This window comes from Eubalaena glacialis, chromosome 4, assembly GCF_028564815.1.
Source record: "Eubalaena glacialis isolate mEubGla1 chromosome 4, mEubGla1.1.hap2.+ XY, whole genome shotgun sequence".
NCBI lineage: Eukaryota > Metazoa > Chordata > Mammalia > Artiodactyla > Balaenidae > Eubalaena > Eubalaena glacialis.
Genome location: NC_083719.1, coordinates 50,443,960 through 50,454,907, shown reverse-complemented (window position 1 = coordinate 50,454,907; position 10,948 = coordinate 50,443,960). Strand labels below are relative to the sequence as shown.

At 38.3% G+C, this 10,948-nt stretch overlaps 1 long non-coding RNA gene across 1 annotated transcript in view; it reads left to right on the top strand.

Annotated features, from left to right (window-relative positions):
• Positions 1-292: 292 nt before the first annotated feature.
• The window catches only part of LOC133089719 (uncharacterized), a 381,544-nt gene continuing 370,888 nt past the window's right edge, over positions 293-10,948 (top strand). The window contains exon 1 of the long non-coding RNA XR_009700734.1: positions 293-583. This is a non-coding gene — a long non-coding RNA (uncharacterized LOC133089719). The remainder of the gene's footprint in view (positions 584-10,948) is intronic.

Here is a 10,948-nt window from a genome sequence, read left to right as displayed (position 1 = left end):
GAATGGAGAATGTGCATGTCTAACAAATTCTCAGGTAATGCTCATGCTGCTGGTCTGGTGCCCATATACTGAAAACAGCTGATTTACTTTTTGGAAGCTAGAAGTGTAAAGCTGATCAATAACCCCCATTACAGTGGCCCAAGTGAAAGAGGTTTGCATTACTTTTCCAGGGCACTAATCCTGCCCCCACGCCCTACTTCCCGCCCCCCAGAACACGTGGCCCAGTGGATATCAGATTCAACCAGTTTCGCCCATCAGGAAGGTTGCATTCCTCCTAGTGGGGAAGCAAATAAAAAGGATGGAACAGGAAGCCAAAAATACATGCTCAAATTTTGTCCCTTCCTAAGGTATTGTTGCCCTTTTGAGGAGGAAAGAGAGGTCAAGGAAAGCTTTCTCATTAACAGTTAAGAGCAATGATTGAAATTTTGCTTCTTGAGGAATTAGTTGTGGGACGATAACAGAAAAATATACATTCCAGAGGAGCCTACAAGACACTTTGAGGGAACACTGGACTCCTCCTTCTTCGTGTGACAGAAGTATGTGTGATTACCAGAAGATCAGAGGATTTGGAGATCACACAAAGGTGAGTAAGGCTTTTGTAACTTAAGGATCTTAAACTGGCTTTTATTAACTGTGTCATCTTGGGAAAGTCAATTTCTCTAAGCCTCTGTTTTCTCATCTAAAAAAATGGGAATAAGCTTCCTCTGAGTAGGGTGTTTGTGGGTATTAAATGAAACAATTCTTTAAAATGCTGAGTACATTGTTTTTCCATAATATACTTAGTAGGCGGTAACTGTTTAAGTAGTAAGAGGTTAGTGACCTAGGAGAATTCAAACACAGAAAGAACTTGAAGGAGTGTACTAGTTTCCTAGTGCTGACGTTGTAAATGATCACAAACTTAGTAGGCTAAAACAACACACATTTATTATCTTATAGTTCTGAAGGTTAGAAGTTTGATACAGGTCTTGCTTGGCTAAAAGCAAGATATCAACAGGGCTGTATTCCTTTTCGGAGATTCTAGGGAAGAATTCATTTCCTTGCTATGCTCAGCTTTTAGAGGCTGCCCACGTCCTTGGCTAATGGCCTCCTCCTCCTATATGCAAAGCCAGCAACATAGCATCTCCCTGACCCTGCTTTTTATCATCACATATCTTTCTTTGACTCTACTTTTCTGTCTCCTAATGTGATTATATTGGTCTCTCGCAGGTAATTCAGGATAAACTCATTATTTTAAGGTCAGCTTGTTAGCATCCTTAACAAACTGTAACCTTATTTGCCTTGAAGCCTAACATATTAACAAGCTCTGGGACTGGGACATGGATATCTTTGGAGCTGGGAGCATTATTCTGCTTTCCACAGGAAGGAAAGTTCATTGTCATTGTGTTCCATGAATATATGTTTGAGGCATGAAATTTTATTCATTTATTTATTCATTCACCAGCATATATTAAGCATTGATATCTATTTCACTAATCACTGGAGATACAAGATGAATAAGACTATTCCTTAAAGGAACCTGGGATCCACTAGTGCTTTACAGACTTGTAAATAAGTGAAACAGTGAGAAATAGTACAATGGTGAAGCCAATATAGGACCCAACCAGGGAATGGTCCATTCTGTTACGAATGGATTTGGTAGGACTACAGGAAAGGCTAGGTAGGAAAGATGCTTGAGCCTTGAAATTTGTTTACACAAACAAATAGGGAGGCAGAAAATAATCCCAGACAAAAGATGCAGGGAGAGCACAATGATATGACATATGGTGGCTGCCTGGAAAATTGCAAGTAATTCAGCAAAAATGGAACAGGCAAAGAGAGAAAGCTGGAGAGATAGATAAGTATCAGAATCTCAAATAACTATCTGCTGCTCTTTTAGCATAACCTTGCATTACCTGCATTATAGCAGTTTGGCTTTATCTTAAGGCCAGTGGGGGACAATAGAGCAAGTTACGATGAAGCCAGATTACAGAAGCCCTCGGATTCCATGCTGAGGCTTCCTCCTGTTCATGATGATCTCTCCCTCATCTGATTCAAATCATTTAATTACTGATCAACTATATGCCAACCACATGATACTGTTTTGTTCTGGGGATAAAGGAAACACTGTCCTTGACCTTAAGCAATGTCAAGAAGACAGAACATACAATTATGGCATACCGTGGTAAGTAATGGAAATGAGATGTCCATACTGCTTACATGGCCTCATGACCTACTGCATTGTGATATTCTTTCCATACGTGTACTGGTTTTGGCTACTCACCACTATCAATGTTTTTGAAAGCAGGAGCTTATGCAGAGCATTTGCTTAGAAAATCAGTATTAACTCTTCTCCCTCTTCATTTGCCACGGCAATGGGAAGTGTTTGCCATAGACTGCTTTGCATGTTCATTTACCTGGATATTTTTTAAAAGAAAATTCTTCAATCATTGTAAACCATTATTTGGATTTTAGTGTCTGTTCCAATACAGTTTCTTAGAAATTTCATGTACCCTTTCTTTTCTCTCCCTACGATCTATCTTGGTAAGTTAATTTTTTTCTAAACAGTATCTTTGAGAGGTGTAATGTCCTTCAGCTGTGTTGCACTGCAGGTTGCAATGCAAAAGATCTCAGGTATTTCTCTTTAATGTTAAAACAGAATATCATAGCTCTGAGCTCCCTCTCCTATCTGCCATCCCTAGAAGCTGCTTCCTTCCTAGAACACACCTGCATTTAGACTTCTCCAGGAAAGCTGTTCATTATCATATTCTTCTACAATGGACAGATGGGAGAAGGAGGAGACCCCATTGGTCCTCATCATCCAGTATATAAAACAGCTCCTTTGGGCCACACTTCTTCCCCACTAATTGCTGTTGACTTCTGGTCTCCTGTTATTCACCCACAGTCAGAGAGGGCTTTGAGACCTGCCCACGCTTATTCTCTACTTGGGCACCATCAGTGTCTTTGGTGACTTGAATGTTCACAGTCCTCGAGCCTAACAATTCCCAGGCCTCTTTGACTGCAGTGGTCACCTAGTCTATCCCACCTTAGTCATTTATCCCAAATTACACACAGAAACTTTGAATCCTTAAAATCTGCCCCATCTCTAAATTTTAAACCTCAGTTTGCAGAAATTGTGTTTTCCCCTTCAGATCCATCATTCAGTGTCTCATTCCATTCAGGCTGCTATAACAAAATACCATAAACTAGATGACGTATAAACAACAGAAATTCGTTGCTCACAGTCAGGAGGCTGGGAAGCCCAAGATCATGGCACCGGCAGATTTGGTGTCTGAGAGTCTGCTTCCTGGTTCACTGCATCTTCACATGGTGGAAAAGGCTAGGGAGCCCTGTGGTTCTTTCCTAAGAGCACTAATTCCATTCACGAGGACTCCATCCTCCTGGCTTAAGCATCTCCCCAGATCTTCACCTCCTAATACCATCATCTTTGGGGGGGGAGTACAGTTTCAACATATTAATTTTGGCAGGGATGCATTCATTCTGTTGCATCCAGTCTTCTCTACCCTTGGCTGTGCCCCAAGAGGCAGACCCACTTAGACTCCATCAATGGGTTCCCTTGCTCTCTAGCTTCCAGTTTGTTTCAGTCAATAGAGAATCACAGATCTGAGAGAGGAAGAAGCATCTAGTCAGGGAATTTATTCCTCATGCACCATGTGGAGTTGCTATCAGGAGGCCCTTTCAATATAGTTAACCTCCGTTGTTTCTGGTAACTACTCTCTCCACCTACCTCTTCATGTTAAGGCATTGTCAAACTACCCTGCTTTTGTTAGGCCCAGGTAATTATTTCTATGGTTTCCATACATCCTGCCCTTGGATACACATTTGTGAATAGTTGTTTTACTAAATGCTTCCATAATTACTCAGTATGAGAGTTCTGTATGTTTTCTACTGGAACACCAACTGTTACGCTACTCTTCTTACTCTTATTCTCAACATATTATTATACTTTCAAATCTCAAGTCACCTATCTGCTAATAGATCAATTATTTTCCAATTTGCTTTTCTTTGCTATCTAACTAGATCTTCTGGTCCTTCAATTTAGTTACTCTTTTGTGTTTTCTTCTAACTCTCTTTTCCCCTGCAAAACTCCAGTCCTGCAACAATCTGCCTAGTTATATCTAAGTGGATATTACAAATTCGAACATTTTCCCCTACTTTTATCCTACTTTCAATAGATGGTCCACCCTACTAATTTATCAGAAGTACATACATTTCAGTTAACAATTCCCTAGACTCCTCCTTGTACTTATATTCTTTCCTTCTTAAGGTTTTGTAAGTATAAGAAAGATATTGGTGGCAACTAACAGAAAACCTAACCCCAACTGGCTTACTCAAGGTTCTTTATTGGAGTAAATATCTGGGAAACTCAGGGGGAAGGCTGACGTAGGCAAGGCAAGGACTCAAATCCTGTCACCAAAACATGGTTCTATCAGTATCAACTCAACTCTCCGTCTTACTTGTGTTGACTTTGCTATTGAATGGACCTTCCCCTGTGGTCACAGGGATGTTCGTAGCAGCTTCAGATATCACATTCTTTCATGTTCACGTTTAAATGGGATGTTAGGTCTACTTCCCCTGTAACAGTCAAGCAGAAATTCTGGGCCTGTGTCTAGTTAGCTTGAATTGGGGCAACTCCCCTTCCCTGAACCAATCAACCTAGTCAGAATATATGTTAATTACCTTAAATCATTCAATGCCTAATCTTGGATCTGAGGATTTGTTCAAGTACCCATGAGATTTGTGTTGAAAAACTAACATCTGGTTTAATTGAATTAGTTACTGGGGCAATGGAATATGAGGTCTTATGTCCAATCAATGAAGAATGCAGCAGAGACCTCACTACTAGAAAAACTGTTGACACAGGTTCTGACCAACAGACTCAATAAGAAATGTTTCTGGGCTCCATGAACCATCACAGTGGGTAGTAATGTCATTCTCAGGACCTAACCTGGAACCCCTGCTTCTACTTAGCTAAGCTTCCTTACACTTATAAATTGACTATGCTTCAAACAAACAAATAAATACATAAGATTTGATTTTGCTGATACAAATCGCACTGAAAGATATCCTACTGTATGATATTATTAAACTACTTATTTCCTTTAGTACTTTTTGTTACAACCTAATCAATAAGATAAGATAAAAATGGTTATTATAGCTAGGCCAGTGAAGAACCTAATTTCTCTGGGGCTATTTATTTATATTCCATTTAATATGTAGCGCTCCTAAAAATTCAATAGGAAATTGGATGAGTCTTCATGGTTTGTTTCATTCTCTTTTAAAATATAATAAATTAGCATTGGCAAAGAGAATATAGGTAGGCAGTATCAGAACTCTCCCAGTTTTGTACAGTATACAACAGACCTTCAAGAGAAACATGGTGTTCTATTATATCCATGTCAGTACTGAACTAACAAAGCATTTGCTTCAAGAAACCTATAATAATTTAATGTTTCTAGTATAGTGAAGAATTTCTAAGACATTATGCATACTGCTTAAGAAAAATTCTTCAAACTTTCTTCTGAATGTTTTTCAAAACTGTGGAGTTCAATATATTTTGAACCTCCTTTCCACACTTCAGCTCATTTAATTTTTGATAAACAGCCTGTTATATATACAGAATTTTTAAAAAGAAACTTGATTATAAAAACTCTATTGCAATACATTTTTCCATCTAATTCTGAGATAATTTTACATAAGTAATTTTCCACTTATGTTTTTGGCTTGGTTTCTTGTATGCAAATGAAGAGAGAGAAAGTGAACTCCTTAATGATTCGACTTATCTTTTCCTCCAAAGTTTGGTGAGGAAATAGTTTTAATAAATGGCTGGATTGCTGATTTACTTATCTTTCCTCTTACTCCTGTGTATAGTAGTTATCTACACTTTTAACTAAACAAAAATTTGGTTAGTGAAGAATGTATGACTTGGGATCAAATGTTGGGTTTGAGTGTTGACTTTACCACTTATTATGATATCCTGAACAATTTTACCTTTCTGAAGTTGTTTCCTTAGTAAAAACTGGGAAGGTAATAGTTAGCTCCCCAGTCTGTTGTGTAAGGATGATTAAATAAGATACTCACATAGTGCATTTAATAATAATTCCTGGTTCTTGGCACAAGATTTTGAATCTGGTTTATGAGAGAATTTTTTTTTCTACTTATCCCTCCAAATGTTTCAGTCCAAATACATTAATTGTGCAGAAATGTCCTGTTTCCAATCCAAAAAAAAAAGCTGTTTTGAAAATGCCATGTTTATTCTAGATGGATAGTTTGTCCCCTCTTTGACAAAGAAATTATTTTTTAAAATAGTAACAATACAGCTTAGCTTACAGTCTGCAAAACACTTACCTCATTTTGATCTCACTTTTGAGGCCAAATAAGAAATAAGGATCTGAATTAAAATTCAGTCTTAGCTCACAACATGAAGTGTGCATACTATTTTATAGTGTGAGGTCTTTAGGGTTGTTCTTGGCTACTGGAATTATTTAGGTAATAGGACAAGAGAACTATGGCAAAAATACTATAGGCTAAAGACTCTCGGTCCTTTTCCTCTTGCAAACATCATTAATCATCTCAGAGAGATGCTTTTGTTTATGCATTTTAAACGAAGCTCTATTTGTTTACAATCTGATGGAAATGTTTATTAAACATATTCTTAGAGTGAACAGCTGTTAAGGGAAAATTGATCCCTTTTTTCCAAGCAAATAATGAATTTTATTATTTGACAGGTTTTTCAAATTTCCTTTTATCCTCTCTCATTTTTAGTACCTGTGAATTGGTAACAGTTCAGATTAATTCGCATTCTCCTTTCTCCTGTTACCTCAGCCTGGCTTAGTACTGCAGATATGTTGCTATAGCTGTCTGAGCAGTGGCAGTGATTTGCATCAGTTGATACTCAAGCAGCTAGCTCAACTTCACAGCCCAGCAGCTGTGATTGTTAACACCTGCACGCAAACCCTGTCTTTTTTCTAAATCTTATAGATTCCCCTACCTCCAGATTCCATGTTTGCTATAAAGCATTTTTATAAGTATACATATTTACTGCTACTAGTACTAGGCAGAGGTCTGGTTTGGAACTGAGGCTTCAAGACTTTCTAGCTGTGGCTTCTGGGCAAGTGATTCATATCCATCTCATCATATGTCCTCAACTTTACATCTAAGCTAATTGTAAGGACCATGAGACATTTTGTAAGGAATAGACAAAATTATGCAAAGAATCAACACAATTATTGATGCTACAGGTGAATTAAAAAATACAGGCTAACATTTTTCTCCCTGCTCTCAGGAGTGAGATGGGGGTGGTCCTGGGTGTGTGGGTAAGAAGGGGATAGAGAAGTATTTGGAGAAGTGTTTTTATCACCATAAGGTTTATAAGGGTGGGAAAAATGGGTACTCTTGCTAGTATGTTGGAAATTGGTTTACTTAACACAGATATGTGGAGAACATTTTATATGCCTGGCACTGTTCTAGACTCTGGGGATAGATCAGTAAACAAAACAGACAAGATTCCTACCCACATGGAACTTCAATTCTAATAGATTTAGACAGCCACATTACAGCTCTCTCCCAAGAACAATTTAAGTGAAATGAACAGCAAAAAAGTGAGTTATAGATATTGAAGAGGAGGGAGGGGGGAGTTTAGTCCGCAGCAGATGAGAGGTTCGAATACAGGTCTAGAAGATGGAAGGCAGCAGGAGTGGTGCATGGGGAGGAGTGGAGGAATCACCATCTAAAATGTGCATGAGGAGAAGCTGCTGGCCTGTGAGGCAGCCCTGGCCAGGACCCTCTGCTCAGTTCCTCCCAGGGTTTGTAAGGCTGGAGGCAAATGGCTATCTGGCCATCATTACACAGAAGCAACAAGACAGGACCACATAGCGAGATCATTTTGGAGACATACTAAGAAATTGTACCTGGAATCCAACTGTGAGATCCAGGTGATATGACTTGCTAAAGACATTTTGCAACCATATAAATCATTATGCTGGAATTTCTGGATGATATGTTTGTTTGAAGGCTTAAGAGGCTTCCCACCTCCTGACATAACCTGACCCTGGAAAAATGACCATCATGCCATCCTCCGTGAGGACACTAGAGGTTGAAAAGAGAAGCCTCATCACCTCTGGTATCTTTTGCTGAAAAGATCCTTTGAGCCTATTCCAGTAAAATGTAACTTGTTTGTAAGGGCTAACTTTTACTCTATTAAACATAGTTCTCTTTGATATTAATTTCATTTGGGAACCAGAAACACTACGCCTATTAAGTCCAGGGATGGGAGTAGAGGGTAAGAAATGGAATGGAAAAAAAGGACTTAATTAAATATCTGTTTATAGAAGTCAACTTTCCTCTACCCTTTCCCAATTCCTCCCTGTCCTCTCTCATAACATTGATGTCATTCATCTCACTTATCCATATGGTATCATCACCCAATACATCGTTATTATTATTACTTTAAACTATCTTTTAGATCCAATAAGGGTAAGAAAATAACATACTTTATTTTACCTTTATTTGTTCCTTTTATGATAGTCTTCCTTTCTTTATGTAGATCCAAGTGTCTGACTTATTTAATTTTCCACCTTTAACTTACCTAGCCTTTGCAGATTTCCCTCTCACTGGAGCACCCACACTGTGGTTGTTGATGGACACCTTCACATTTAACTACCTTGTGTCTTGCATTGTTCTTTGTTGTTTCATGATGTAAGCCATGCTCCTCCAATAGGGTTATGAACTCTCTGAGGCAGAGGTCCTTTATTATGTTTTTTAATCCCACATGGAGCTTGACACAGAGGTTGAGCATATAAAAGAGACTGGATTAACCCCGATTGATTATAGACTAGTAGAAATGTCAAGGTGCGGCATGTAGGACTATGCTTACATTGGTTATGTCATTTGAATAGTTCAGGAGGTTTGACAGAGTGCCTCCAGTGACTTCACTGTTCCCATCAGAGCTTCATTCCCTGATGCAGGTGCTTCGTGTATGTAATTATGATTATTGTAATGATACCTAGTAAGAATTTCTAAGAACAGCTCACAATCTAAGCTTCAGAATTAACAAGGATAGAAATACACATCGTGGATGGCATGAGGAAAGTGATGGCAGTTTTAATCATCACCGCTTGGTACCCAGGAACTGGTCCTGCAACTTTCTGACATCTTGCCTTCTTGCGGACACACTCTATGATCACGTGGGAGATAGAAGCAAGTCAGGTCAACTTTTGCATTTTACCCTTAAAATTACTAATGCTTTTCAGGTAAATTTTCAGGTAAGTTTGCAGAATAGAGTTTGGAGGGATTTGGGGGAAAAAAAAAAGATTTTGATCTCAACTACACTGGCTCCCTTAGTGTTTTCTGGATAACTGTGAGTGGAGATTAAATACCAATGCTTAGATAGTACTTTTTTTATCTACTGCTATAACTGAGCATCATAATGTTTGTAATTTCTTTATCATCTAGTGCCACTTGTTGAAATGTTTAATGATAGCAGTGATCTCTGAAATATTTCATGAGACCTAGAATGAGTGCCTGTCCCTTTCATAGTGTTAAAGGGTATATGATCAACAAGTGAGTGCTCTCACAGCCCTGCATTGCCCTGTTTTCCCAAATTATCCATGGCTCCACTTAGTTTTCCTAATTAACATTTTCCTGATAATTTTTATTAAAAGGACCTCCTTGATATAGATGGCAGTCACATTAAAGAGGTATAGTTAGCTTTTTATTAAACGGAGGGTAAGTGGTGACAAGGCACCTTAATTTTAGGTTGTTTTCTTTCAACATCTCAGAAGGAAATTAGCCATCTTAAACATTTCAATTAGTGGAATTCATGGGCTTTTAATTCTTCATTCCAGTGCCAGCTCTACCACTAACTAGCTTTGTATTTTATCCTCTTTGAGCCTTCCTATTTGCATCTGTAAAAATATGTATGGGGAGGGGGGAGAGGTAGTTTAGGGTATTATCATCTGGAAAGTCTCTAATTTCAGTTTAATATTGAATCCCATTAGCACCGACCCTGATTTTACCACCTCACAATTGCAGAACATTTAAGAGTTTGCAAAATATACATATATTTTCATTTGACCCTTAAGGTAACCTTATAAAATGGTCAAGGTATATTTTATTATATCCATTTTACAGATAAGAAAACTGAAGATTGCAGTCCATATAGGTCATAATTGAGAGCAGAGCACATTCTTTTGAAGCAGGATAGACGTGGTCCAAACACCTGCTTGGTTCAAAGGGTACAGAATCTAAGGCTAATTTTTCCCATAAAAAGATCTCCCCTTGAACATAACCAGTGACTCGTATTTCCATGACTTCTAAATAAAGAGGAAAATCTTAGAATTTGGGTCATCCTAACTACCTATAACAGTGTGACACTTTTGTGTTGAAATCATTTGCCTTCTCTGCTCATGACAGTCAGGAGACAGGGCTGGGGTGTGGTGATATGGAGAGCTTCATCCCTGTGGTTTGCTTTGTAGAAGTAGTTTGCCCAGCCTGAAGCTGAAATAACATACACTGTTAGTGACAATAGATTGAGTTTGCACAAGGATCATAGTTTTGTGTTGGGTGTTTAGAAATAGAGAACAAGTCAGGCATTACTAACACCTTGAAGTGAGAAGAGGGTAGACTCTGGTGCCAGACTGATGGAATTCATGTTGCATTTGCCACTTAATAGCTGTTGGACCTCAGGAAGTCACTTAACCTCCATGTGCATTAGTATTATCATCAGTAAAATTGGGAATAAGAGTGTTATAAACCTCAGAGTGTTATTATGAAAAGGATTACACATATTTAATAAATATGTATAAAGTGCTTACATCATTGCCTAGTATACAGTATGTGTTAAATAGGTATCCAGTATTATAGTAAGAGTTAATATTTATTGGCTCTTTCCTATGTCAGACATGAGTTCAGTGATTTATGTATATCATCTCATGTAACTCCCACTACAATC